Source organism: Leptonychotes weddellii, chromosome 8 (assembly GCF_054177405.1).
Source record: "Leptonychotes weddellii isolate Sample4059 chromosome 8, ASM5417740v2, whole genome shotgun sequence".
NCBI lineage: Eukaryota > Metazoa > Chordata > Mammalia > Carnivora > Phocidae > Leptonychotes > Leptonychotes weddellii.
This window is the reverse complement of record NC_138376.1, coordinates 85,412,329-85,435,096: the sequence shown is the minus strand read 5'-3', so window position 1 is coordinate 85,435,096 and position 22,768 is coordinate 85,412,329. Positions and strand designations below refer to the sequence as shown.

Here is a 22,768-nt window from a genome sequence, read left to right as displayed (position 1 = left end):
ACTGTTTCAATAATATATATATATATATATATCTTTAAGAGAAAAATTGTTTGCTTCTAATATACTATTATCACTTTACTCTTTATGGTTTCTATTTATCCTTAAGATGAGGTCTACAGGAGAGTCCCATGGAATTCAGTGGAGTGGGACAAGCCCTGGAATGTGAGTCTGGAACCAACTATTCTGGTTCTTGGCCATGCCACTGACAACAAGATCACCTCACCTTTCCCAGTTAAAGGGATCTGGGCAAATCCCTTCACCACCTGGGTCCTTAATTTCTACAGTTTAAAAAGAATAAAACAAAATAAGCAAACAAAAACAAGGTTATTTCTAGCAACAAAGTTCTATAATTATCTCATAAATAGGTCAAAATTTATGCTCATTGAAAGGAAGCTGGCTTAAGGAACAGAGTCACTCAGAGTCACAATTGCTGTCCTAGTTAGAACCCCAAGCCTGAGGAGCCTAGAGCTTGAGGGAAACGCAGGGTCCTGATCTGGAGGCTTTGGTGGGTCTTTTCCCTGCTTCCTAACAACTCCAGGTGTGGGTCTGAGGGTGGCCACAGGACAGAGCACCGGCCCAGCCGCAGTCATGAGCCTTTCCAAGGTGACATACCAAGGTCCGATGAATGCCAGTGGTCCCCCACACCTAGGTTCCTGCGGACTGCCACCTGCCCTATCCAGACCCTTCGGGATGACCCTACGCTGAAGCTCCACACAGAGCACAGGAAGGATGACACTGGAAGACGTGAGGGGCAGGGAGAACTACTGAGGGGAGGCCTATGTCCTCGCATCTCAACAGTTCAGGGACACGTGACCTGGTCCAGAGAGGAGAATGTATTTTCACTCAGTGCAAAAGGAAGGGAAAGTCGGTGATGGATTATTGATTCATTACAGACATCAGCTGAAGTCACTGCATTGCCATGTGCACAGTAGAGCTATCAACAGAGACTTCGTGAGAAGGTAAAGAGGAAGGCTAACTTGATAACCTACTCTAGACTGTGCAAAAAGCGACCTTTGGAAGCAAATAATTTCGAGGACCTTTCTGGAAGTCAGAATCGTCCCTGTGTGAGGGGCCCTGGCGTGGGAATGCTCTGATTGTTGCCAGCTACAGGGAACAGGTGTCTAATCACCATGACCCAAAGCTCGGCCCAAGGGAGGAAGCATGAGCACCACAGAGGCTGGTCTTGGAGATGCAGACTCGCAGTCGCTCCCCGGAATCAGAACCCGCATTTTCACCAGATACCCAGCTTGTTCATATGCACGGTAGAGTAGGAGATATGTGAGCCTCTCAAAGGCGGCTGGGCTTGAAATTTAATGGACTTAGAGGAAATTGGGAATCCAGAAAAGGGAAGGTTTTTTCATGTAATTATAGGGAGGCCTAAAATAGAAACCCAGCTCAGGGCTGTGTGAGGCTAGGGAGAGGGCTCACAGGCCCACACAGGTAGCCCCTGGCCTGAAATGCTGCGCTATAGAATAAAAAACAAGTTCAAAGCAAACGGCTGCTTCAGGGAATGTGGAGAAGCTGAAACCATGGCCCACACGGCCTAAGTGCTCAGGAAGGGGTTTTTATGAACTGATAGGGAAGGTTGCCTACTTCCCCCTACTTCCAGCCACCCCTATCCTCGAAACAGGACCCCTGGAGACTCTTTGTCCTTGAGGGAAATGGAGGGGAGGAAGGGGAAGAATTTACTTGTGGCATCTGCTTGAGAACAGGGTGTTGCTCAGACTCTTCAGGAAATAGTGGAATTGCAATGTTCCCCTTGCTAATAAGGGAAGCTTTCTAATTCAGGATAATGTGTCTTCAGGGAGTGAGAAGTGTGGTCTTTGTCCTAGGCTAGAAAGATGATGTTCAGAGATATAGAAGAGCTAGTTCCACGAAATGAAAATTGCCAAGGCTAATGCTCAAGCTGGCCCTCCGCTACAGGGATTGAGATCTGCAGGGAAGCGCTCTTGAGTCAGGCTCTGTGCCTCTCCTGCATCAGAGGGGGCATCTGCATCCTCCTGGCAGACTCCACATCTCCTTGATGCCACCTCAGCCCTGAGGGGGACTGTTTTATAACAGCTTTGAACCCCTTCAAGACAGCCAGCTGACTGGTTTCAAAGATCCTTTTAGCTTTAACTCCTAAGCATTCGATCAGCAGTTGCTGCGTCCTAGGCATTGTTTTAGACATTTTATGTGTATAATTAATTCATTTATTCCTCACAACATAATGAGGAAGGCACTACCATTAGTGCTATTTTACAGACAAGGAAACCGAGTCACATAGAAGTTGAGTAACTTATTCAAGATCACAGTTTAGAATCTGACTCCAAGCTCATCATCTTTGTCCTATAACGACCCTTCAATGTCGGATTCTAAATCTCAGAGAGCCTGACAGTAGCTCAACTAAGGGTCCCCAGTGTCATCCAGGAATGCCAGAGAGGTCTTAGTAGTTGACAAGTCTATAAAGAATATTTAAATTACTGGTATGTTTATATTTTGGCTTTTTTTTTTTTTTAGTTAGAGAGTAAACCGACATCACCTCAGTAACAATGAGAGGTTCTTCTTTGGACATAACAGGAATAAAAATTGACATAATTTATGAATGTGTATGTTTTCATGTTTCTCCAGCTATGCAAAGCACTAATCATTTCAGTGGGATCCTGAGTTTACCTTGAGGATCTACGACTGAAAAGAACTCGATAGAAGGATAAGGCAAGAAACCGAAATGTGGTAAAGGCAGGACCTTGGAGGAAATGATTAGATGAAGTATGTCAATCATAGGAAAACCAAGTGAAGGTTTAGAAACAGTTTACCTTTTAAAATTTTTCTTTATAAATGGCAATATTAAAAGGGAGTTTAGCAACAGAAAAGATTCAAGTCAGACCTAAAAGAAACATAAGCTATTAACTCCTTTTCTAGCGAACAGCTTGTCTGAAAAAAAGGAAGTTATTCATTCAGCACAAAAGGATTAAGAGCCAAGTGCTGAGAAACACCATCAAGCCACTGATGGGTCCATCTGGAACAGACCCAGGTCTCTGCCCTCGTGGACTAGGAGAAGAGCTGTACTCGTAGTCAGAGGAAGTGCACTGGTACCCTGGGAGAAGGGAATGTACCACAGTAGTGGCCCCCCAAATTTTCATGCTCAAGAACATCTACTATTTCTCCTATTCCTCTGGCTTCATGTTTTGAAATAGGTTGCCTATCGTATCAGTTTGCTAGGGCTGCCGTAACAAAATACCACGGACTGGGAGGCTTACATAATAGAAATTTATTTTCTCACAGTTCTGGAGGTTAGAAGTCCAAGATCAAGGGGCCATCAGGGTCAGTTTATGGTGAATCCCCTCTTCCTAGCTCACAAATGGCCATCTTCTCTCTGGGTCTTCACCTGCCCTTTATTCTGTGCATGTGCAGAGAGGGAGAGAGCTCTCTAGTGTCTCTTCCTCTTGTATAAAGACACCAGTCTGTCAGGCCTTACCCTTACGACCTTAGTTAACCTCTATTACCTCCTTATGGGCCCTGCCTCTACACAGAGTCACATTGGGCGTTAGAGCTTCAACACAGGGCTTGGTGGGAGACATAACTGAGTCCATAACACCTACCAAAGGCAGTGTGTTAAGCAATAACTCATTTTTAATGGGACAAATTAATTAATAACTGCAAAAGAGAGCTTCTGATAAAATAAGATAATCAGTGTTACCACTTTGTACTATCTTCAGCCCAAAGCATAAACAAACACAAAAATTTTACGTTTCATTTTAGCTGTACATTTCTTATGAGTGTGTCACAATTAATTTTAAGGAGATATTTTGAAACACGGAAACAGTATGCCAGGCTCTATATTGCCATCCTTTATCCCTTAGGTATCCAGGGACATTGGGTCGATCAGCATCCATATCTTTACTCTCTTATTTTTTAAAAAGTTCCTGCTTCTTCAGGGAGCGTCACGTATGCTACAAAGATGATTGAAACACAGGCGAAGAGAGGAAACACGTACACCAGCAGCGTAATACAGCACAACTGATGTGTCGTAAAAAGCCTTCGAGGGTATAGAAGAAGCGTCCCAGGTGACTTCATGGGAGAGCTGGTATTTGAGTTCAGTCTTAAAGTTGGGGGAAATTCCAGGCGAGGGGACAGGATGAGTAAGGACAAAAGACATGGGTTTCTTCTAGAAAGACATATAGTCCCAGCTGGTGGGACTAGACAACAGGGAGCCATTGAAGACTTCAGAGTAGAAAAGAAACCCCATGAGAGTTGTGCTTCCAGATCAACATCAACGTGGAAACAGGCTATTGGATACTTTGGACAAGAGGCCCCAGAGAGCCTGGAATCAGAGTCATCTAGGTCATGCGTTGGTAATTATCCGGGAGAGAGGGAGAAGGGCCTGGATTGGAATGGTGGCTGTAGCCTGGAAAGGACAGAACAGATGCTGGGGTCGTTGCAGAGATTCTCTCAAGAGGACTTGCTGTGTGTTTGGAGAGCAAGGGTGAGGGAGAAGTCAGAGGTGCTGCTGATGTTTGTAAAAATGTATTACATCATTGCAAGAAAATCTCTTTGGAGACTTTTTGACATACGAGCTACTAAATCAGTGACTTTCAAGCTAAGGCTTTACCGAAATGCCTTGGGTATAATTTGGGGTGACGGTGGCTGAGCAGCACGAAGTTGGGGCTTTGCTTCCTTCAGCCAGAGCATCTTCTTTTTGTATCTGTTTCGTAGATGAGTTCCACATGATATTTCACTGGGGACAAAAAGATCTCTACTGTAACACATTTGAGAATCATTTGACTGGGGGCTCCCACGTTGATGTTCCCAGTCATGACAGTTCTCCGAAATGTTACCCCAAATCTTGTTCCAATCCCTGCCTCCTAGGCAGTCGTCCGGTGGTGCACACACCTGCCTCGGGGCCAGGCCAGCCTGCTGCTTGCGCAGAGCCCCTGATGCGCTGAGCTCCTCTCCAGCAGTGCCGAACAGGAGCTCGAAATCTCTAAACAATTGGTACTCCTCTGAGAGTTATTTTTATGCTTCCTGTTCCTTGTCTGATGATATTTTTGGCCCTTTCCTAGGAAATAAGGAAATTCCACTTTTGTCTCGGTTATTACCTGGGGGTACTGAGGACAACAAACAAAGGAGTTTTGGAAAGAGGATAGGGTGGTAGTGAGTAGACCAGCTAACTGGTATCTTTTGATCCTCACAGGAATGGTCAGATGTTTGCTTGGTTGCTTTTTTTTTTTTAATCCAATTATTCCATCTCCATAAACATCATCTTCTTCCAAACTACAGTTTCTAACCTACACTCTGAGCTAAAAAAGATGGTTCTTACTTAGTCTTACTCTTCCCTCCCTGCACGCAGTATTGGACCCATCTCTGGTCCTTTATCTCCAAAGGCCAAAATGCTTCCACGGGAATGTTATGTTTATGAAAAGGGAGCAAATAAATATTAAAAACTGTACTTTACTTTCTCACTTGACTAAAAATAGTGACACCTTAAGAATTTCACAGTGTCATGAAGGCAAACTTCAGCTTGTTTTATTTTGTTTATGACATATATGCAGAACACCGAGGGAGAACTGATCTTCCAATGAGTAAGGAAAGCTCTCTATAGCTCTCATCCCATAGCTTGAAAGAGTTCCACTTTTAAAAAGCTATTAATATTAGGGGCACCTGGCTGGCTCAGTCAGAGGAGCATGAGACTCTTGATCTTGGGGTCATGAGTTCAGGTCTCACGTTCGGTGTAGAGATTACTAAGCAAAATAAACTTAAAAAAAAAATCTATTGATATTGGACAAATGTTATTCACAAGTGCCAAATATTGGAATTTCCAATGACTACTAACTCAGTTGAAAAACAATGTTAATACTTACAAAGCTTCCATGGTTTACACGGTGTATTCCTGCATATTTCTATCTTTATTCCTTGCAACTGTGTTACAAACCAGGCAGGCCAGGCGTCACTGATCTAATTTACGGAAACATGGAGATGTCAAATGAATTTTCCAAAGTCTCATAGCATGTAACGTTATTGAGACCACAGGAAATTTTATACAATTATAGACTGTTGAGATGGGAAGAGCCTAGGGATCATTGTGCCACCAATGTCATTGAAAGAGAAGGAAACTAGAGCCAAAAGTTGAGTCACTTCCTCAAGGTCCCACAGCAGGTTTCTAGAACTGGGGCCAGAACCAAGTTCCCTGGCTCTTGGAGCAGTCCTCTTGCTCTGTTCCACAGCATGGATGCCATCACCAGGACAAAGAAGAGTGATGAGGAACACCTGGTGACCTGTGCGTTGGGACACGAAACGTGCTGGATCAGACTCAGGCATATCCGTGTTTACTTTCTTATTATGTCTTATGCTACCACGTATGCCTCAGTCCTGAGTAATTTAAGTACGAAAATATTAGAAGTTCTCTTAGCCTTTTGATCATGATTCTTATCCCAGTTTTGAATTTAATTTATAACCCTATCATTCAGACCTTTTCTTTCATTTCAGAGATTTTTGCATTGGCCCCATATGGCTACTGACCCCTTCAATTCTGCGGTTAGCACCTGTGCTTAGAAAGAAGGCTTTCAAGTGCAAGAAGATTTCAGAATTTCGGGCTAGAGTTTTCTGATGGTCATAAAAAAATAAACAACACATTCTGGATCTTAAAAGGAAGAAAGGGAAAAAAGATCTATTTCAAAAATGAACAATGACCCTTTTGTTGCAAAACAATTGAAGAGTTAATTTTTAAAAATTCCCAGACCACATCGTGTCTGCCATCCCTCCCCTGCAATACGATCGTCATTCAGGTTTCCACATGACTTTAAGAAATTCCCCTGTCACGAAACAAAACAATAGTAACATGAGAAATTAACGAGGAAAATGAAATGTGGGAGAGCACCAAAGTGGTCTACTCAGGCAGTCATACCCCGCTGGGACCTTCCCAGCCTGCTTTGGAACAGTTCAGAGTTTTAGCCTCTTCACTTCATTAATACCTGTTTCTCAAATAAAATCTGCCAATGCCCAGCAGAACTGCAGTTGGTGAAATCCAGGGACTGTCCCATGAGTAGTATCTGCTCCGATGTGCCCTAACTCTAATAACCAGTATTTCAGGGGTTGGGGCAGCACCTGGTGGTCAGCAAAATAGGAAGGTCTGTGGGAGGCAGGACAGCTCTTAACTGCTGCCCACTCAGTGGTCCATTTTCCAAATAGCAGGCACCGTCATCCCCTGTCCTCTCCCCTGGTATTTGATGTGAGGAGGATCCTCAATATGGTGAGAGTAATATTGTATTTAAGGAGATACAAACATCTTTGTAAGGTTAGAGTAAGAATCTTTATGGGGGAAGTATAATGTTCTTTGTAGGGTGTTTAAAATCTCTTGGTTTTATTAAAGGACTGGATTCTTCCTAATCTCAAAGAGTATTTGTGATTATTTTGGCAGATGAAGCACATTTTTCCTGTGTTTTTGGACGTGTAATATATCAAAATGTTCAGTGGAAATAAGCATTTTGGTGGGGTTTTTTTTCTGTAGAACATCTTTTCATCTGCTCTTCCATTTTAATTATTTTGAAAACTAACAAGTGTGGGACACTTTTTTTAGTTTTCAGACATTATATCTTCATCTCAGATGATCTAAACTGTGTTTTGATTTTCCTTTGATTACAATCTCTCTCCCTTTTTTTAAATCTGCTAACATAAGCTCATATTCAACTAGAAAATTTGCTTTCTCCACAAGTTCATGAGTCAGCATAGATTTCCTTCAAGCATAGTTCAAATCGTCTTAAGAAATTTACAGACTTCAAAAAGAAAAGAAAAAAAAAACACTGAAATAGTAGTTGAGGCCTTAAATGAGGATAGTTTTCTGCTCCATTTCAGCTGCTCAGAGACTGGGCTACTGACAATAGAGTATTGAAAAACAAGTGCACCAGGTTCTTGCTTTAATTCTTGATGGGTTCTACGTAAATTAAATCAATCTTATAACTACTCAGAGGGCCAGAAAACCAAGTGTTTCTACCACCATTCTTCTACTCATCTCACTTTGGGCAAATTTCACTAGATAGAATGAAAAAGGATAAAATAAAAATATTCTCTTTTTATAGTTTAATGACATTGTCCCTGTGCATAAATTATAACTTGGAAATTATTGTCAAATCCAAGCTTCCTAAGTTTAAAGCCACATGAGAGTCACTCTTGGAGTTCTGGTGAGTACTAAGAATTATTGAGGCTTTTAGGCGTACTTAACACTTACTTTGGGGATGCCTCCAACATTATCTACAATGTTTAGAGAGAGAAGTATCTCTGTGGGAGTATAGTGTAAGCAAGAAGGTTGCTGAAGATGCCACTTGAGTTTAATCGTGATATTAAGCTAATCTTTCCAAAGAATGTCCCAGAAAGTAGAAAAATAGTAGGTCCATCTGGTACCTTCATTGAGGTAGATTACCAGGGATGAAAGATGTCTGCTTTGAGCAATAAAACAATAAAAGGCACAGAAGTCTGAGCCTCTGCATCTTATGGGGAATGATTAAAATATGCTCTATGCTTTCCAGCCTTTCAGCTTTAGCTTTCCTCCTTCAAAACAAAACAAAACCCAACTCTACACAATAGTCACCTCCTCTGAAGAACCATTCTTGATGTACGTCCCCCCACTCCCATGTTAAAAGTAATCTCTCCTTCTTCACGCTCTCAGCATCTCTCTGTACCTCTCCTCTTACATTATGATTCTTAGCACGTTCTGCCCTACCTTATGGTAAGATACATATGCCCCCATGAAACCCCTGGAGGCCAGCAGTGTCTGTGATTCATCTTCTGATCCCCAAATTGCCCAGCCAAGTGCCTTCAGTATGAAGTGCTTAAAAAAAAAAAAAAGTTTATGCATCCCTCATTTACTCTTAAAAGCCTGCTTTGTGCCACATCCTAAACTGGGCCCCAGGTGAACAGTGGTACATGAAACAAAAAGACAAAATGAATAATAAAGACAAAAAGAATAAATGACCGTACCAAATGCTGAAAGCCAAAACAGTGCTGAGTCTTTTGTTTGTGGCATGTGTACATTCTGACATAATTCAGTCTATAATCCTGATGGCCAAATTGGCATTCAGCTTGACATCAATAGTGAACCATGGTGTCCCTAGGCTATTCATTCCAGGAGCTCTGCACTGCGGGGGAGAATGCCTTTTAAGCTAAAAGCTTTGTCTTTCCCACTGTATATGGAAAAATTGACTATGCATTTTCATAGAGAAGGTCTAGTGAAGAAATGTTTATATTGGAACAAGCCCCATCTCTAAATCTGGGCTTGTTGCTGAATGGTATTTTGTTTCCTTGGATCAGGGAAGGGGTCTGGAAACATCTGTAACTAAAGTATTGTTTTAAAATCAGCACAATTTTTCCCCCTCAAATGATAGATAACAGAATTACTTTAAATCAAACATGCTCAGCCTTCCCCCTCTATTTCCTCTCATAAAAGTGTATTATTCTGTTGTCATGAGCGTGGCTGCTCACAGAACAGATTTGTAGCATTCAAGGCATCGCCTGCTCCTTTGCCGTCCTTTTCTTTTCACGGTAGTTCGTATACTTTACCTTCACTTTTATAACTGTGCTCGAACAGAGTAGTTATCAGGATTACAGTCGTTATTTGGGGCCAAATTTTAAACGCTACAGATAATATCAGATTGTAAAGTGATTCTGGAACTATCCTCAAATTTTTTACTAAAAAGAAATGTGCAGATTATTTGTGTCATTTATAAATGTAAACTTGAATAAAGTAAAGTTTTAAATTAGGCAGTGTTTTGCCCAAATTACAAAATAAAATGTTTAGGGGAGGGAAGTTGGGGACAAAAAAATCATAGGAAACAATCCCAAATAACATGAAAAGAGTGGAAATTCTATACCAATTTTGAGTATCATTCATGTTCTAAAAAGAATTGAAGTAGTTTATGGACAGTTCATGATATTATAGTTAAAATTTTGTTAGTATAGATTTACCATTTGTTGGAAAAGTTTTTTGTTTTGTTTCTTTTTAAATTAACTCCCTACAACATGGAGCTAAATGTTCAGTATGTTCTAAATGTTCCTTTCCCATGCTTTCTATAAGCACTTGGTGTTTGATATATTTGTTTATTTATGAACTGTTTGAAAATGGCCCTGTCATCAAAGTCCCTGAACAGACTTTGATCTTGCCTTGAAGATTCATTCTTCTGAGCCTTTTAGGTGCTTGACACATAGCAGAGACGTAAAATGTTTGTTTCATGAATTCTACTACTCACATTTTACAAATTTACAAATAAGAACACTTGCGGGTAGAGTCTCATTGTCCTTTGTCTCCTAAAATTTGTTTCATAAAATATATCAATGGCATTGTGTAGGTTCAACAAACAATCCTAGATTTTGAGCCCATTCCAAGCCCTCTGTGGGATTTAGCCTCCTTCAGTGTTGATGCACAAAGGTGTTGGTCTCATGGTTCTGTCAAAATTATAGTGACAGTATTTTATTAGTACAATTTATGGGTCATAGTCTTCCTGTTAGTTGGGGCCAGACGTATCAACCTGCCATACATTCTGCCTAACCAGACATCTGCTTCTGATTCATAAGGGGAAACACCTGCACACATGCTGATGTATATTACACAAAGGGGCATCCTTTCCCAAGGTCCATTGTCAGATCCCTCAAATGGAACAAGAGAGGTGTCAAGGACACAGCTGGATGTCATACAACCAGTTTCTAACAAGGGTTAAAAGAGTTGACTTGTCTAACGAATAATCTACACTATTTGCCTCATAGTCCATTTCTATCTGCACTATGTAGAAACTGTTAAAAATTGAAACACCAGCTACAAGGTACTATATTTAAATTAATAATAATTGCCATATGCCAAATCAAGTCATTACAGAGGGCTGACGGGCAATGTTTCCTATCTTGACTGAGCACCACACGCAAAGCAAACCTGAAAAAGGCTTAAAAGCATCCTCTCCCATCACCTGCTCCCACTTCTCCATCCCACCCCACCCCACCCCAAGCCCTTCACCCGCCCTGCCTGGGGAGTGGTATGAAGATGTTTTGATGACTTTGGCATTCACCTGTGAAACAAGAAGATAGTGGAATAACTTAAATGAGATTCTTGACAGATCTGATAACCATGACCAGAGTTGATTTTTATCCCAAGATTACCTGTGAAAGGCAGAGGAGGACAGTGTGGGCTTTCCTGCAGCCCCCAGAAGGGACGTGAGCCTCCGCAATACTCCCTGCAATTCTCAGTATCATTTTCTTCATCATCGACAAGAAGTGTGTTTTAGCCAAAGGAGCACTGAGGGTTGCATTAACATGCTCTAGGCAAACAACTTCTGATAAGTCCCTTACTTCCCTAGATCTCAGTTTTCCCACATTTAAAATGAGAGGTAAGACAAGGTAATCACTAAGATCCTCACCAGCTCTTGAGTCCTGTGATTCTGTAACATCAAGATACGTTCAGTACATATGTATTAAGCACCTGCTATGCAAGGCACTGAAGATACAGTGACAAATCAGACAAATCCAGTTTCTGTTCTTGGGGAGTTCAGTCTTCTGGGGAGGAAAGACAGTGAACTGGTAACTTCGAGTGTTGCTGCTGAGCTGCGTGCCATAAAGAGTGATGGCCTCCTGCGGGGCTGCCAGTTAAAACAGATCATCGTCGCACAGACATGTCTAAAAGGAAAGGAGGAAGCTACTAGCTGTTGAACCCCTCGCATGCCCTTCTGTTGGACTCTAAATGCACAATATTAGTTAATCCTCACAGCTACTCTAGGAGCTAATATTATCCATTTTTCAGAAAGGGAAACTGAGACCTCGCATTAAATAGCCTGGGTGGTAGGACTGGAACTGGAATCCAGATGATCTTATGCTTTCCGCTCCTCCAAGTTGTCTCCCAAGGCCGTGACTATAGGGAATTATGGCTGCTGTAAGGAGTAGATGGTAGTGTATCACATCAGTGCACATGGGAGGTCAATCAGCAAGGTCTAGAAGCTAGGGGTACCCTACATGCAAGCGTATTTGGAGGAGAAATTGACGCACTCACTCAACGAATACTTCCTTAACAGCTGCCAGATGCAGAGTTAACAAATGAATACACGTGTGTGCATTTCTAAAAATGACAAAGAGTAGATTTTCATCATATTCTGACAACTGGGTGTGCAAAATCTAAAGAAAGATTACCTAAAGGTACATATTTGTATGTAGAGAGAGAAAGAGAATTTGTAAGCTGTTGGAAGAATAAGAAAGAAATGAGAACACATTTGAGGGAACTTCCCCCTGCCTATGAAATGTTCTTCATTTCCTCATTGAACAATTGATTCACTGCAATTATATTGAGAAACCTATCAAAATCGACTACTTGAAAAGGATCCTACCTTTGAATACAAACTCTTATCTATTTGGATTTCCTGGAAATGTGCTCCAGTGACTGAACAGGGGGGAAATGTCACTTTTCCCAGATTGTTATAAATTATGATAGAAGGGGTCTGAATATGTGAAGTGCAGTCTATCTTTAGATAGTGCAGTTTCAATCCCCAGGTGGATAGAATTCAATTTGTTAGCTCTTTTCAGTCTGTTACTAGCTATCCCAAAACTAGTATCTTGTAAGAGGCATTTGCATCCATGCTTTTTCTTGACTATGGCCCCTACTGGGACTACTTAAAAATCTGTTGTCACTACCACATTAATGTTTAGAATAATTATAGCTAAAACGACCTTTCCCCTTCAACAAAGAATAGTTGTCTCCTAACAGCTGATTCAATTTTTATGAAATGGAAAGTGGAGCTCAGGATGTTGGAGGAGATAATCAGTGTTATCATAGTTTTGCCTGTTCTCAGAGGCAATGGCCGAGGAAGGCTGAGGAACAGTGCTATCTAGGAAGGAGACACACGGCTCCCCACCAACAAAGACAGTGAGGAGGGGGCCATGAGGCAGGTGTGATTAAAAACAACTGGATATAAATAATCTTAAACTTCTGGCCTAATTTTAGCTAAGTTCACACAGTCACGGTAATTTCCAGTATCACATTTAATAATTTTCTAACAAAAGCTGAGTTTCCTTCTGTTTCAGGGTTTTAAAACCATCCTAATTGGTCAATTAACATTTTTTTAATGAGCCTTTAAATATTTGGTAAAAACAACTTGGATATTTGAAAGAGGCCTTGGCCTAGGACTGGCTGAAAAAGAAAGTCAACCAGGTATCATTTCACACATGTGCTGGACCATTAAATGGTCCCCAGATAAAGAGCTGGTAGGTCAATTATTTCCTACCATTGCTTGAGTACCTTCTCCTGCCATACTCCTGGGGGTGATGGTGGGCTGGTTACTCCGCACCTGCTCTCCTCCACTCCCCTCCAGATCCTAGCTTGGCCCCTGCCTGCCTGCCTCACGCTGCCTGCAGAGGCCAAGCCTTGCTGAGCCTTGCAGACTGCACTACTCATGCTCCCTCACTGAACTAGAAAACAGAAGGGACAGGTGGGGTAGTTCTGCCATGTTCCCTCTCTGCCTTAGGCACTGCCTCCCGGGCAGAAGCTGCGGCCCCTGCAAGACATTGGTTTTCATGGTGGCCTAGCCATAGCTCTGGCCCCCACCTGGGTTAGTGTAACAACTCTTTTTGACTCCTTGGGCCCTAGAGGTGATAGATTTGTGTTCCCATTGCTTCTCCATTCCTTGTGCCTTAACTTCCCCACACTTCACTTGAACCCCTAAGGTGAATTCTGTTTCCCGTTGGGCCCCTGACTGACTGACTATATCAATGGACAAGCTCTCTTTTGAAATTCATGGCTTTTTCTATTTCCTTTCTGGTGGGGGAACACTTTCCAAAAGCATCTGCTGCAATTAGCTGTTTTAATTCACAAACTATTTGACTTTCATGTAAAGGAATAATAAAGAAGAGATTATACCAAAAAAATTTAGCAAACTCTGAGAGCATGATCTTAAATTTCACAATTCCACTTCATTTGGTTTGAATCATTGCTCAATCTTTCCCTATTCCCCTTTTCAACTCCAAGCCAGCTGGAGGAGCCAACCTTTAGCCTCAGCTTGTGGGTCACTCTGTCATGTTCTGCCAATCTAAAGCCAGAGGTGGGTGGGACTCCCACTTATTAGCTGTCTTGGTCCCTGAGGAGACAGGGTTCTCTGGATTTGGACCCCAGCTCCCCTTTTAGAATAGAAAACTAGCCTATAAATTCTCTTACTTGAATTTTAAAATTTAGTTTCTCAGTCATTGGAAAATGGGAGTATTGTGCATTATTCCGAGAATTTACCTCTGCCTGAAATTAGTACATCCCAACTAGAATAAATAAGCCCTCAAAAAGTACTCCAGATTGCACAGGTAGCACAGGACATGTAACTACTGGAATAAATTAGTGGAAATCAAATTAAGTAGTCTTTTAAATATTTTTAGAAAAACCTAAAAGCTGATATATGCTTTAACTAAGAGAGACTTATAGACATGGGAAGGGCTTTCCCATGGGATGATGTAGCTGCTAGCTGTAAGATGAAAAACAAAGGAAGAACAAATTAGGAAAGGAATGTTCTTGTGCTTATTTTTTTAACTCTGTATAATGATCACGGTACATAGTGAATAACAAGGAAGTTAGGGAAATTATACACAAGCATCTGAATCTATTGTCAAGACCACATTAGTCACTTCCCAGAGATGATGTTTTAGAGACCTCACCAGGTCTAGACATGGAAATCCAATATCCAGCCAACCTAGTGGGATCTTTTGTTTTTCTTTCATTTTTTTTCTTTCATGAGCATTTGTGTGCCCTCCATAGAGCTTAAGAAATAAAATATTGCCTATATATATCTCCTTCCTCAATCCCATTCCCCTCTTTTACCCTTAAACAGCCTGATTTCTTAGATTCCCATTCGTATCTTATACTTTTCTTTATATGTGGGTGTCCCTACATAATGTACAGTATAATATTATTTTGCATGTTTCTAAATGCCGTATAAATGTAGTGTTTCTGTTCTGCAGCTGGCTTTTTACCCTCAATATTATATTTAAAAGATTCATTCATGATTGAAGATCTTCACTTGTGAGATTTGTCCAAATGCCCTCCAAAATTTCTACACCATATGCCCTCATTTGGTTCATTCTTTACAGATTCAAATCTACTTTTTTCAACTAACATATTTTCAAAATCTACTTGCTATTTGCTAATGACTCTGATAGGTGATGAAGATCCAAAGATGAACAAGTCACTATTCCTGTTCTCAAAGAGCTCACAGTGATTTCAGAGAGGCAGGAGTGCAAATTAAAAACTGTAAGAGCATGTTCCATGTGCTCTAATGAGATATGTGCAGAGTGGCATGGGAACACAGAGGAAAAGCAACTGGGTCTGAGATGAAGGAAAGCATTCATAAGTGATGGAAGGGAGAAAGACACCGCAAGCCTCTTGTGGCAAAGTCAAGGTAGTCAAAAGAATATTGGGGGGAAGGAAGGAAATCCATGGTTTAAGTAGAGCAGAGGGAACAGAGTTTAAGGTGACTCTAAAGGACAGGTTGGGGTTGGAGTATGAAAAAGGAGCCTTGTACATCATGCTAAAGAATTTTATGTACTCATGTGGGCAATGAATGAAGAGCCACTGGGAGTTTTGAAGTAAACAAGTCATATTGTAAGTTTTCTTAAATTTAATTCTGGTAATAAAGAATGAACTGGAAGGGAGAAGTTCTGGTGACCCAGAGAGTAGGGTGGAGATAATTATGATAATCCAGAAGAGAAATGCCAAAATCCTGAACTAAATAGTGGTAGTGGGAACAAGGGGGAAGATTCATCTTGGTTAGCATCTCAGAGGTAGAGTATAAACTCTATGAGGTCCAGCGTACAAAGGGTGGCTGGACGGGGGAAAAGTCTAACCCAGGTGGAGGGAATGAGAGGCACTTTGTGTAGAGAGAATTTTAAAACAATAATAAAACTTGCTGAACCACAGTCTGCTTTTTATTATCCTCATGTGCCAGCATTTCTAAACAATGTCAATGAGAAAATTCTCCTCCCTTAAAAAATCTTTTGTTGTCTAAGTTCTACACAGTTGCTGCGGTTACTGTTGAGTTTAAATAATATAACAAATATGTCAGCTTCAAATTAGCACATTCCAATTACTTAACCTTTAATAAACATTGCATTCTACACAGAAATTAATTCGGGGAACTTCCAGTCCTACAGCCCCCCTAGAACAGATGGAGGTATTCGTTTAGAGAGTAAGTTTATAACAGTTCAGAATTGTGTAAGGCCCTTTCTGACTTGAGACTCTAAGCTCTGTGGCACTCCATCCGTCTCCATTTAAGCAATGGATTTGAGATAAACAATGATAGCACAGGGATTGTGAAAAGGAAGAGACAGAACTTGGGTACTTAAATGTTATTCTGTGTGCAAACCATTTTCTGATTTTTGCCGAGTTCATTCTTATGGAAGCATTTCCAAAACTTACATTACTGCCAAATGACATCACAAAGTGTGTCGATAGAAAAGAGCTATAAGGAGGTGATCCTGGAGAACATCAACAGTGTGGAGGCAGCAGATGAAGATGAACAGCCCTCCCCTCCTGCCACTCCCCCAAACCCCCCAAGATACTGAGAAAGATAAGCAGGAGAAAAACCTGAAGGCAGAGTTGTCCTGGAAACCAAGAGAAGAGAGAATTTCAAGGAGGGAATTTCAACCATGTTAAGTACTAGAATGAGAACAAGACTGGAAAAGCAAAGCCACAAAGACATCACCCAACAGCTTTATCAGCTCTGCGCTGGGTCCTCTGGCAGCACTTCAGTGACACAATGGAGACAGAAGCCAGGCAATGGATAGAGGCATGGGTTGGAATGAAGAAAGCAGAGCCAGTGTGATTGAATTCTCTCACTCGTGAAGGTTGGCTAAGCAAAAGAGGAGGAGAATGAAAAGGAGGTAGAGCTGAGGGAAGGTGTTCTTAGAATCTGAGCCCCAAGGAAGAAGTCACAGCTCATCCAACACAGGACCCAGGACCTAATTATGCTCTGCCTCTCCTCACCCTGTGGATGCAAATTGCTGGATGGTGTGTGAGAGAAGGAGGCCAGGTGATGGCACAGGGTCAGGTGTATGGGTCCCAGAGCACCGAGAGAGGGCTAATCTCTTCTAATATGAGGAGTGCCATCTCCTCTGAGATGAGCAGAGGAAATTAGAATGAGTCAAGATTAAGATGAGGGGCGTCTGGGTGGCTCAGTTGGTTAAGCATCTGCCTTCGGCTCAGGTCATGATCCCAGGGTCCTAGAATGAGCCCTGCATCAAGCTCCCTGCTCAGCAGGGAGACTGCTTCTCCCTCTGCCCCTCCCCACCATGTGCTCTCTCTTTCAAATAAATAAATAAAATCTTAAAAAAAAAAGATTAAGATGAATTTTGAGGAGAAGAACAATAGTATGAGATTTTTCCACCCAATGACCTCCATTTTCTCATTAAAAGAGGAGACAAGATTATCTACTGAGAATAAATGGGTACAGTAGAGGTTTGGGGATGTATTTCTCCTTTCCTACTAATTCACAGTAGCATTTCTGCAGTGATGCATAAACCCATGAGGAAGAGCATAGGGAGAGAAAAACAGGACTGCCAGTCCCTTTGTGCTTTTCGTCTTGAGCCATCCAGGGTAAGGGTAGCACTGAAGAACTGGGAGGACTTCACGACAGAAAAGGCACATTTATTAGCAAAGGAAACTGATGGAACATCCCGACCAGTCATCCTGCCCAAGGAAGCACTACCACCTTCCCTGGGCTCACTGAAAGGAAGCCACTGTAAGTTTATAGACAATTAAGCCTCCCGAATCCTTGTGAAAAGAAAAGGCAATTTAGTCAGACATTTGCAAGACCGTGGGGCCATTAAAGGGTGATGACCAAATTGGAATGCCTATAAAAAGCACTTAACTCCGTGCCTGGTGTCCGTCAATAAATATTAGCTGTTATTATTCATAAAAACCCAGTGGAAGATGACAGAAATGTCTGTCATCTCACAACACTGATTCCTGCCAAGTGGTGAAGGAGTCATGTAAAAATCCCCCAAATGCCTGTAACTCTGAAGTCATTCCTCTCTGCTTGTTCTTCTAGCCCTTCTACACCACATCTCTTCCTTTCTTGGAAATGTGTCCATGGCATTTGCCCCAGTAAATTAAACTGAGTCAGTTCTGAGATATTAAAAAAAAAAAAAAATCTGGCCAAGGCTATGTTGTGTAACCGTGGCTTGGAAGGTGGGGAGTGAAAAGAACAAGTTACATGAGATGATGTGACGAGGACCCAAAGCAGAAAAGCCAGATGTTAGCAGATTTTTTCAAGAAAATCAAAGGCAAAAAGGCACCGCTAATGCCCCATTATGTTATATAAGCGCACTCGCTACTACAAATGAGCAACTTACAAAGTATTTAAAGTAACTTTTCAAGGAGACAATTAAAGAAATTTTCATCAGTATTAATGAACATAATCATGCCCAAATCCAACACTTCAAAAAGAAAACCTTTATGGCTTTAGGACTCTAACCTTTCTCGTTTGATCCTTTTAGTTACACAACTAGAGAGAGCCAAGGGTGAGAAGTACTTCATCACAGCCCGAGTCTGTTAGTATGTCCAGTCCGAATAACATTTGATGGAGTACAAGGGTGTGTGAATAGTTATTTGAGATCTTTGGGTTGGAGCACTGATTTCCCTGCCCAGGGGAATACTCAAGAAGCCCATAAAAAGTGCTGAGGAAGAGCCACGCTGATGCAACATAAATAGCGTGATAAATACATCTCCACTTTACAGAATTAAAGGACCTGCCTTAACTCTGGTCAAGACAGCTCTGTGCTTCTCAGAATTCCTCGGAACCTAAATCCTTGTCTCTGTTTCACTGGTGATTATATTGAGAGCTGGAGTGTTTGGCATGCTGGCCAAGGCATGGCAGACACGGGTCCTAAGCAATAAGCACAACCATAGCTCCAAGAGCCAACTAGGAGAAACTAGCACCCCAGTTTGTGTTTAGTGATGCCCTAGCTTTCTTATGCCAACTATAAGAAGAAATACCTTCAACTGGGTAAACCTCTGAAGAATTTTGAAACTACTTTCCTAATCAAGCTATGGTGAAATCACTGTCAAAATCTAAAAATTAACTTCACCTATTGAAATGTAGGGAATTTCAGTTATGCAAACAAGAGCTTAAAGAGACCCAAGGGTGGATCCATGGGGTAATTCTGTCCACATTCAAGTAAAATCAATCAAGCAGTCAACTTCTTGCTAACTGTTACACATTGCATAGTGCCTTTAACTTATTTTGGCACTTTGACGTAGCTTCGTATACGAACAAACAGGATGTGTTAAGCCCTCCCTGAAAAAATAGAGTCAAATGTTACCAATAGCTTAATTCAGGACTGCTTTCCATCCCAGATACTTTATCTTTTATTTTTATAGACACAGAAAAAAATAGCCTGTGAGATGTCTACCCATGTCATAAATTCATATGTTCTCAGAAGTCACTCCTCCCCAGCAAAGGCTGCATTGATATTTTTAAATACATCAAATTGAACCGTTGGTCCCTATTAAAAGCCTCTGAATACTGATTCTTAGGTCTGCCCAAGTTTTAAGCAGATGGAAGTCAGCATTGTGCAAGACCCACAGACTCAGTGTAAAGGCACAAAGGTTTAGCTTTTAAGTGAGCATAATATTCAATCTTAAGGTGACTTTTATTATTCACTTTAAAAAATGAAATTCTCTAAAACTAAAACTAGAGCTAAAATCATTGTTGCCTGGAAACAAGGAGAAAAGTAGATTCATTATATACATACAAAAACCTAAGCAGAAAGAGAATTGGATGTGGGCTGTTAAATGTGAAGAATACTAATTTGGGAGGTAGCAATGACTTTGGACACAAGTGAATGAATTCAGAGAGATTTTGGTTTGGGTTTTTTTTTTTTATACTTTCTACATTGAGCCTCAGTAAATTAAAGCAAAAGTTGATGAATCAAAATTCTAGAAGTCTAATTCAGAAAGCAAGATGAGTCGATATTTGTAAAATGTTTGCAAATCCTTGGTTGAAGACACAAAGCAAATTTCTACAGTGATCCCCCCGTCCTTGTGCAGTATTTTGCTTTCCGTGGTTTCAGCTACTTGAAGTCAACCTCCATCCAGAAGCAAATGATCCTCCTTCTGATGTATTGTCAGGTCCCAATGCCTATGTCCCAATGCCTACGTCATTCACCTCACTGCATCTCATCAAGCAGGCATTTTTTTTCATCTCACATCATCCAAAAGAAAACAGGTGAATGCAGTACAATAAAATATTTTGAGAGAGAGAGATCACATTCACATAACTTTTATTACAGTATGTTGTTATAATTGTTCTATTTTATTATTATTGTGGTTAATCTCTTACTGTGCTTAATTTATAAATTAAACTTTATCATGGGTATGTATGTATAGGAAAAAACATAGTACGTATAGGATTCAGTACTATCTGCAATTTCAGGCATCCACTGGAAGTCTTGGAATGTATCATCCACAGATAAGCGGGGGGACTACTATATTATAGGTTAGATGTTATTGGAATAGGCACAGGGCTGTAGAGTATGCTCTTTGTAATGGAATTTTATTATAATTAATTCATGGTCATTTGTTGGAGCTGGAGATTAGGGTCTGATTCTCTCTGAGAGAGATCTCAAGATGGGTCTCACATGACAACTTCAGACTCCTCCTAAATTTGATCCATTTTTACCGTTGTTTGTTTTAATGGGTGGTTGGGGACCTCAGATTCCTAGAGAATGCTATTTGAGCATTTAAATTATTTAGTCTATCAGGCTTTTCAACAGAAATTCTGAAGGTTCTAGAGATTCAATATCTATGCAACAGTAGTGACTTTGGGCCAATTAATTAGCTCCTCTGTGACAATATTTGGAAAACCCAGTGAGATTTTTGTGAACATTTTTAACCTAAAATGGTATTACTTAGCTTGAGTTTACTACACTCAAGGGATGCAGACTGGACTATACCTCAAAAAAGCGTGACTTCAGAATCTTAAGAAAATTCAAAAAATGTTCTGTATGATGATGACAATATTATTAGTTTCAGTCACTGTTCTCAAAGGACTTCTTCATATGAGGACAAAAACTATCAATCAGCTGTATAAATGCTATCCTCTTTGTTAAGAAACAGTCTCACTTTGTTATCTTATGAAATAATTAGTATAATAATTAATATTGTGATTATATGACCCCTGGAAATAATGCCTTCTGCAATAATATCGACATATGCTGTCACTCCCAGTTCCTTTAAATATAAGTGGCATATGGGTATACCGTACCAATTTCTTCCTAAAGTTCCATCTAATTTTAATTTCTATAAATGTAAAATTAGCCAAGTGCACACATTGATTTTTACTCAGAGCCAGACACCATACTGATGATAACAAAGTAAGCAAATGACAATCTCCACTTTTAGTCTTTGAAGGCAGAAGTAAATGTTATTGATTAATCCAATCAGTGTTCAAGCAAGAGACAAGCTGTAATAATATAGTAGCTAATGAGGAGAGCTGTAAAAAGTCTACAGATGATTTAGTGGAAAGTAATTAGTCAAAATGATAACTGGGCCGAAATAAATTGTTTAAAGAGTAGATAGTCCCATTCAATGATTTTCATATATTAATAACTTTATATATTTTAAGCATGTATCCATTTTTTAAGACTTTTTTTCTGAAGTTTAAAGGAAAGATTTTACATTTTTATCCATTTCAGCCTGCTTTGGACTGTTTGTAGCAGCAAAAATTTAGAAATAACCTAAATGTCCAACAAAAGGGATTGGGTTAATATATATTAACAGTACACCAGATGGTTAAGAGCTCAAACCCAGGAGTCAAACAAAGAATCTAAATCCTAGGTCCACCATTTCTCATCTGTGTTACTTGGTCTGCATAACAAACCCTATAAGCTACAAAGACTCATCTGTAAATTGTAGGTGACAGCTATTACCTTCATAGGGCTATTGTGGGCAAAAATGAGAGAGGTATACAACATGACCAATGCAATGACTTAAACAGGGTCAATATTTATGTTCAATTAATTAAAGGGTCAATTAAATATATTTGTATCCTTCCTTTCTTTCTTTTCTTCCTTCCTTCCTTTCTTCTTCCTTCCTTCCTTCCTTCCTCTTTTTTGTTTTTATGAGAAATAGCATGTTATACTAGAGAAAGAACAAAATTTAGATCTGTCTGAACTCCTTATAAAGCTGTGTGACACTGGATACATTTTTCATCTTCTCTGACCAGCAGTTTGTTCATTTCCAAAATGCAGATACTTATACCTGATGCACAGAGTTGTTACAAAGAGCAAATACCATAATGTGGATGAAGCACTTACAACGCTTGGTACATAGGCCCTGTATTATTATTATTATTATTATTATTATTATTATTGTTATTTTAAGGCCTAGGCACCATCCCAGGCAGTATAAACCCTCTGAATGCTCTCCCATGTTCAGCTACCCATGTGTTTATACAGTTGTATGCTATAGGTCAGGTCTTCTCACATGGGCAAAAGTGTTCAATGTCATCTAAAAATTGATTGTAACACCTCTCTTGCTCACACACACACATATATAAACATAAACACCATCTTCGTTTAATAAATTGTGGAGAATATTCCAAAAGAAACCAGGCGGGCATTAATTTTCTCTGTGGGAAGACCACTCAGCTTTCAAAGTCTCTAAATAACACAGGTCTTAGAATCACTAAGCCAAGAGATTGCTAACCAGGAACAAAACTAAAAATAACTCTGCTTTCATTCCTGAAATTATCTGCCTTTTAATATTATAACAAAGGTCAGTTTTGCCAGTTCC

General features: G+C 40.4%; 1 protein-coding gene and 1 long non-coding RNA gene across 2 annotated transcripts in view; both read left to right on the top strand.

The window, feature by feature from the left end:
- The window catches only part of LOC145723081 (uncharacterized), a 31,078-nt gene extending 8,624 nt beyond the window's left edge, over window positions 1-22,454 (top strand). The window contains exon 2 of the long non-coding RNA XR_014147904.1: window positions 107-22,454. This is a non-coding gene — a long non-coding RNA (uncharacterized LOC145723081). The remainder of the gene's footprint in view (window positions 1-106) is intronic.
- Window positions 1-22,768, top strand: part of LAMA4 (laminin subunit alpha 4) — a 131,027-nt gene that overhangs the window by 9,303 nt on the left and 98,956 nt on the right. The window lies entirely within an intron of this gene.